The following is a 7,459-nucleotide window of genomic DNA, read 5'->3' as shown; positions in this document are numbered from 1 at the left end:
GAGAGAGAGTCAAGAATTTCACTCAAGTATAATATTCACTCAAGAATGAATCCGACTTGCTACAAATGAGGGAGAAAAAGTTGTTTTGATGTACATTTCACTAGACTGAAATAGATTTAGTATCGCTATTACCGTATTTTCCGGACTATGAGTCGCACTTTTTTCATAGCTTGGCTGGTCCTGCGACTTATAGTCAGGTGCGAATTATTTATCAAAATTAATTTGAGATGAACCAAGATAAATGAACCAAGAGAAAACATTACTTATAGTCCGAAAAATACGGTAAACAACAACGAGCCAAATGTATTTACTGTACTAACCAAATATTTCATGATATAACTCTGGTCGCTCCAAGGAACAGTCAGTTTGAGGCAAGAACTAGTTAAAGTCTGAAGCAAAACCAACTGCTTTAATACTAGTTAACTGCCAGATACATACAATTAGGTGCTCCGCATAGGGATAGCTGTTAGAGTTAGACTGTTACAAAACAATGTTCTTAAATATGACATTTTGCTTCCCTTGTGACCCCTAAAAGCAAATATAGAATAAATATTTGATGTCAGGACAGACAGCTATGAGTTGGTCTAAAAGTGAGACCAGCAGTAACAGCATCTCTAAATTTAAAAACTGCAACTTCTCAGCAACGAAACAAGCCTTAAAGCCGCTCCTTGAGCTTTTCATGCATTTTTAATACAGCTAAACAAAAACGACTTAAATTACCTTCGAAAAATGCAGTCCTCAATCCCAGCATGCCCTAGTCCATCTATTTGTAAACCTGCTGAGGGGTAAAACATTCAACGTATGGTTTATGTCAGGGCCTTAATATGGAACTGCAGTTTTTCAATTCCTCATTCCAGATTGACGACTTCATGTATAATGAACAAGGTATTATGGGATCTTATAAATAACTCATAACCATAACGTTGACATTCACCCCAGTCCCGTGGGTAAGTATGGATCGGACATTCAGCTTTGTGCAAATGTTGACTCACGGAGGTTCTTTATGGGGGTTGAAATGTTGCTTTGTTGATTTTGAATTCTGCTGGAAGAATGCCTGGACTTTTTCTCAGTGGTGGCCTGCTTCCTCTCCTCCTTTCAGAAAGAGGCTGGCAGACAGGCATGCTCGACACTTCAGAGAAATTCTTTCATTTGGAAGCAGTTTGTAGCTGGCAGTTGGGCTGTCAGTTGGGGATTGGTGACCTTGCTGAACGGGTTTGCCGGCGAGAAGGAGGGACAATGTATCCTGGCTTCTGCTGCGACCTGTCAGATTGTTATCAATGCAATTGAGCAATGGACTGCAGGGAAACGGGCCTGAATAACCCAGGAGGGGCCGAGATGGGCCCGTTGGGGGAGGGACGGGGGTCTGCAGGTGATCATACCAGGCTGTGCACTGTTTTGTTGACTTTCTGGCTGTCAGCCACTGTAATGAAGTTAAATGAGCAAAACATGTCCACAGCGAAAGAGAGAGAGAGGGAAAGGATGATCACTAGGACCGAACAAAAAGGAAGTGGACAACAGTGAGATGGAGGTGAATGCAGTCAATCAATACCCCTTATACTCTCTCTCTGGCCTCTCTGTCCTCTTCTGCGTGTCATTTCTGTGAAAAGAAAAGTCACTTTTAGATGCTTAATGGGATATTTTAACAATAGTGATTTGCAGTGCAAACAAAGACTGCTTTTGTTGTGCAGTTATGTGACTTCAACCAGAAAATGTAGTCAGCCATTATAAGAGAGGTTGTAGAAGCCATTAAAACAATTGCTCTTGACAATTACCTTAACATAAAGACCATATCATTTGCTTTTTTAAACTCACAATTTTGAACGTTGAATTATTGGATACCTGCAGACTCCAACAACACTTTAAAAGCAGTGTGTGATGGGAAGAAATGTAAAAATTATTCAAAATGGCATTAAATTATCATCTATTTTAAGGTTTCATTATTTAGTGATTCAAGAGTGAACGTTTCAGAGCTGAAGAGGTTCAACCAAATGGATGTGTAGTGATCTTGAAAAGCTTTAATTGTGACATATGGGTTGTGAATACAGAGTAATTTGTGGCAAAACTGAGCAGAGAGCATTCAATTATTGTCCATCACCAGTCAACAGTTGGAGTCAATGAATCAGAAAAGGGCTTCAATGACTCATAACAGAAAACAACCTTAACTTTGTGACTGACACAAAAGTATCTCTTTGATCATTATGTTCCCAGGGGTTACTGGCCAATTATTGGACAGAACAAACAGCTTGCTGGCATTCGCCCATACCTACACCTTTCTCCATCTCTTTCTTGGTGGTAAGTGAAATTGACAGCTGCAAGAAGGAGGCGGCAGGAGGCTACAGGTTTTTTGCGAACTGATTGGCATTATTCCTCCCTCTATCTCGCTCTGTCTGCATCACACACACCTCCACTTTGCACTTCCGTCAGTTCTGCCTTAGATCTATGAGACGGATGGGATCAGCTCATTTAGTTTTGATGAATCAGGATTTCATGCTTCCAGGGCAAAAACAAGACTTTTATTATGATTTCCTGAAGCCCTATGAAGTTCACATATCATAAATATAAAGAAACTGGCACCTTAAACTGAACCTGAAACACACAAAATAAAGCTCAGATAAACAAAACACAGCACTAAAGGTGGAATATGGGAAAGGTAGATGCCATATTTAATTTCTATGTGAATGAAAATGAGATGTTCAGTTATATTCAAAGGGTTCTACTGTTGTGTACCTCAGACTCAAAAATTTATTTGACTTAAAAAAAAAAAACATAAATTAACATTTAAAATTAGACCTTAAGACAAATTATCAACAGAAGAACTAAGCTTACAACTTGACATATATATATATATATATGGGGAAGTCGTGGCCTAGTGGTTACAGAGTTTGACTCCTAACCCTAAAGTTGTGGGTTCGAGTCCTGGGCCAGCAATACCACAACTGAGGTGCCCTGGAGCAAGGCACTGAACCCCAGGGCCATAGCTGGGGTCAGTGGGGCCCCGGTGAAGGTTGTACCAGTGGGCCCTGTTTGAAATTGTTTCTTTTGTATGTTCGTTCAAGTTTATTTATTTTTTGCTATTTACACGTTAAAGTTTTTTTTTTCAAGTTTGAGGTACAGTTCAAGTTGTCAAGATAGAGAAACTGAATAGAAGTGGTGGCCTAGTGGTTAGAGAGTATGACTCCTAACCCTCAGGTTGTGGGTTTGAATCTCGGGCTGGCAATACCACGACTGAGGTGCACTGAGCCCCCGGGTGCTGCAGCAAAAAAGATAGATAGAAATACAATTTTTATCAATTTCACTAGTAGTTCACTGTATGAAGATTCTTTTGGTATATGTCACAGTTCGCTTAATTTTGCTATACTCACTTACATAAATGTATTATAGGCTAATGTCCTGTACCTACTAGTAAAATATGTATATATCAAAAATTATATCTGGTGTCTGAATAATTTTTGGTTTGGCAGTGCATTAATTCTTGTTAAAACTACAAAGTAATTCAGTCAAGAGCAGTGAGTAATTTTCTGTCTTTCATTTTCTTGGATTAACATTACAGCAGCTAGTAGCTAAAATAGGCGAGGTCACTTTAAGAGACGACGAATGCATCCAATGTAATACATTTACATTTTACATTTACATTTAATCATTAGCAGACGCTTTTATCCAAAGCGACTTACAAATGAGAACAATAGAAGCAGTCAGGTCAACAAGAGAACAACAACAGTATACAAGTGCCATGACAAGTCTCAGTCTAGTATAGAACGCATAGCCAGGTTTTTTTTTTTTTTTTTTTAATAAAAAGACAAGAAAAGGAAAAGTGCTGGTATTAGTTGGTTAAGTTCAAGCGAAAAAGATGAGTCTTTAGATGTTTCTTGTAAATGAGTAAAGACTCAGCTGTACGAATTAAGATTGGGAGGTCATTCCACCAGCTGGGCACAGTCCAGGAAAAGGTCCATGAGAGTGATTTTGAACTTCTTTGGGATTGCACCACAAGGCGTTGTTCACTTGCAGAGCGCAAACTTCTGGAGGGCACATAAGATTTAACCAGTGAGTTTAGGTATGTTGGTGCCGTGCCAGTGGTCATCTTGTAGGCAAACATCAGTACCTTGAATTTGATGCGAGCGGCTACTGGTAGCCAGTGTAACCTGATGAGGAGAGGAGTAACATGAGCTTTTTTTGGTTCATAGAAAAGACAACCCTCGCTGCTGCATTCTGGATCAATTGCAGAGGCTTGACAGTACATGCAGGAAGGCCCGCCAGGAGAGCATTACAATAGTCCAGTCTGGAGAGAACAAGAGCTTGGACAAGAAGTTAGGTGGCTTGCTCTGACAGAAAGGGTCTAATCTTCCTAATGTTGTATAAGGCAAACCTGCAGGACCGGGTCGTTGTAGCAATGTGGTCTGTGAAGCTTAACTGATGATCCATCACAACTCCTAGGTTTCTGGCTGTCCTCGAAGGAGTAATGGTTGATGACCCCAGCTGTATAGAGAAGTTGTGATGAAGCAATGGGTTAGCTGGAATCACCAGGAGTTCTGCCTTCGTAAGATTAAGCTGAAGGTGATGGTCATTCATCCAGCTAGAAATGTCTCTCAGACAGGCTGAAATGCGAGCAGCTACCGTCGGGTCATCTGGCTGGAATGAGAAGTAGAGTTGGGTGTCATCAGCGTAGCAGTGATAAGAAAAGCCATGCTTCTGAATGACAGATCCTAATGACGTCATGTAGATGGAGAAGAGAAGTGGTCCAAGTACTGAGCCTTGAGGAACCCCAGTAGCAAGGTGGTGTGACATTGAAACATCACCCCTCCAAGACACACTGAAGGATCTGTCAGAGAGGTAGGACTTAACCCACAGGAGTGCAGTTCCAGAGATGCCCATCTTTCTGAGGGTGGACAGGAGAATCTGGTGATTAACAGTGTCAAAAGCAGCAGACAGGTCCAGTAAGATGAGTACCGAGGATTTTGAAGCTGCTCTTGCTAGTCGCAGGGCTTCAGTAACTGAGAGCAGAGCAGTCTCAGTTGAGTGGTCACTTTTGAAGCCAGATTGGTTGCTGTCCAGGAGGTTGTTCTGTACAAGGAACATAGAAAGCTGGTTGAACACAGCTCGCTCAAGTGTCTTTGCAATGAATGGAAGAAGGGATACCGGTAATACACATCCCATTTTTTTCCTCAACTGTTTACTTTCACTAAAGAAATAACTGACAGATTTTTCGAGCATACTTTCCAAGACTGGTATTTTGACATATTTTGTCATATTTTATGTATTTGTCGGAACAAGAGCAAAAAGAAGCAAATGCGGTGTTCAAGCATTTTGAGACGCATCTCTCTGCGTGAGGCCTGAATACCAGAACACCGCGGTACTGATTTGGGCTCTTTCACATCTTTTTGTTTGGTCAGACTGCGATTTGTATTTGTTCGTTCAGGTGCAGGAGGGACTTCGAGGAGAACTTCGCAGAAGAGAGCTTGGTTCAGTGTCGCTGTCCGTGATACACGTCTCTCTCTCTCGTGCGCACCGAACACAGCGCGCGAGTAACCAGCTACTCTGTTTAGCTTTCCCACATCTTGTGTTTGGATGCTTTAATGTTTTAAATCGACAAGTGATAAGGCTTAAAAACACGTGAAAAAGATAAGCTTTCGTGGCGATGCGCAGCAGTGTCCCATCAACTGTCATCTTTTTTTTGGGCTGTCCTCAGCCAGACGGTTGAGATCGCTGGGGGCCCCCCCCTCAGCCGTGGGCCCCTATAAGGGAAGTCTCAGTCACAAAGTAAATAATTGTAAATGCTTAATCAATTAAATATATTATAATGTAAAAGGATACATAACATGGATAAAAGGAAGAAATAAATAAAGAAAGAAAGAAGTCCCATTCACAAAGTTATTCCTTTTAAATATAATAAAATATATTATAATTAAACAAAATTGTTTATAAACAAGATAGATAGATAGATAGATCTCCATCTTTTGTTGGCAGGAGTTAGTCTTCTCCTCATGGGTCTCTTTGATGCTGGACCTCTTTTGGAAGATGGATCTATCCCGCCTGGCACGATCGTTGCCATATCTTATCCCTCTCTTTCCATCCTAGTATTTCTTCAGATGAGAGGGTTTTTGGCGACAGAAGGGGTGAACAGCAGAGGGAGTGTGAAGTAGCTTCACCCTCTCTTTAATGAGGCAGAGAAAAAAAATGTGCTTCTCAAATCAGATTTGTTCATCCTATGTGATGAGAATAAGGCCTGTCCTGGCTGATAACGAAACAAAAAATGAAGCTGCTGGCTGTGGAAGAGGAGCTATGAGCTCAGGTGGAGATGAAGAGTTCTGAAATAGCACAGGCTTGATTATGCACCTTAGAACAAATAACCCTCTCTCTGACTCTCGTCTGACTTCTCTCTCGCTGCAAACTTTTATTTTATCTCATCTCTTTTATCTTTCTTGTTAAATTTTAAAACATAGAAAGTAAGTTGTCAATTGAGCATTTTAATTTGCTAGATCCATTTGGTAGTCCACCCTAAATTCTTTCATCATTTACTCACCCTCATGTCATAAAATATTTTTAACCAAACAGTTTCAGGTCCAGTATGGATGAAAAATACAATGAAAGTTACTAACATTCTTCAAAACATCTTATTTTGTCTTCTACAGAAGAAAGAAAGTCAGACAGGTTTGAATAAGGACAAGCAAATGATGACAGAATTTTCAATTTGGGTGGAGTGTGAATTTAAGCAACATCACTTCACACTTTTATGCAGGTCTATAAGTAATATTAATTAAAGTATGATTCACACAAAATTAGCTAAAAATAAATAAAGTTCCACAAAAGTCACAACATTAAAGGGACACTTGACTAAATACATGAAATTTTGTCATCATTCACTAACCCTCGTGCTGTCCATTTAATGGTTAGTCAGTGGTAACCAAAACTGTTTGACTATAAAATCTCTTATTATGTGTACTGCTGAGGGGGAAAATGGAATGACATGACGTTGAGTAAATGATGACTGAATTTTAATTTGTGGTTGAGCTATCCCTTTAAACTTTATATTTCTGCTAGCAAAACACAGTATTTCCCACTCAAATGATTCTATAATCCCTCCGCTACAGCTCCACTCAGGGTCTCTGACTATCTCTCCAACTACTTTTTTGCACCATTCACACACTACAGTCTGTTATTATGTATGCTGATGCATCTGCAACACAGTTTCTTCTCCCTGCATTGTATGCTATTAAAATGTTTACACAGTATAAACGCCTGGTGCAGTAATCTGGAGGTCAAATATACATATATATATTAGGGGTGGCACCGTTCAACTATTTCACGGTTCGGTTTGTTTCACGGTTTTCGGTACAGTTCGGTATGTGCTATGTTTATTGAAAAACAATACTTTCTAATAAAAAAAGAAGAATATTCTATCTAACTACAAGCAGCAGCACACATAAATATAATAGTGTAAATATACAAACAATAAACAGTGATT

The 7,459-nt window shown here is 39.9% G+C and overlaps 1 long non-coding RNA gene across 1 annotated transcript; it reads right to left on the bottom strand.

Moving 5' to 3' along the window:
* Positions 1-382: 382 nt before the first annotated feature.
* Positions 383-2,495, bottom strand: LOC132103135 (uncharacterized). The gene is made up of 2 exons (XR_009423342.1): positions 2,403-2,495; positions 383-1,597 (listed from the first exon to the last, which is right to left on the bottom strand). It is a non-coding gene; the product is annotated as an uncharacterized LOC132103135 (long non-coding RNA).
* Between the last annotated feature and the right edge of the window lie 4,964 nt (positions 2,496-7,459).

Source organism: Carassius carassius, chromosome 24, assembly GCF_963082965.1.
Source record: "Carassius carassius chromosome 24, fCarCar2.1, whole genome shotgun sequence".
NCBI lineage: Eukaryota > Metazoa > Chordata > Actinopteri > Cypriniformes > Cyprinidae > Carassius > Carassius carassius.
The sequence above is the reverse complement of the archived record's forward strand: the minus strand, read 5'-3'. Positions and strand labels throughout refer to the sequence as shown.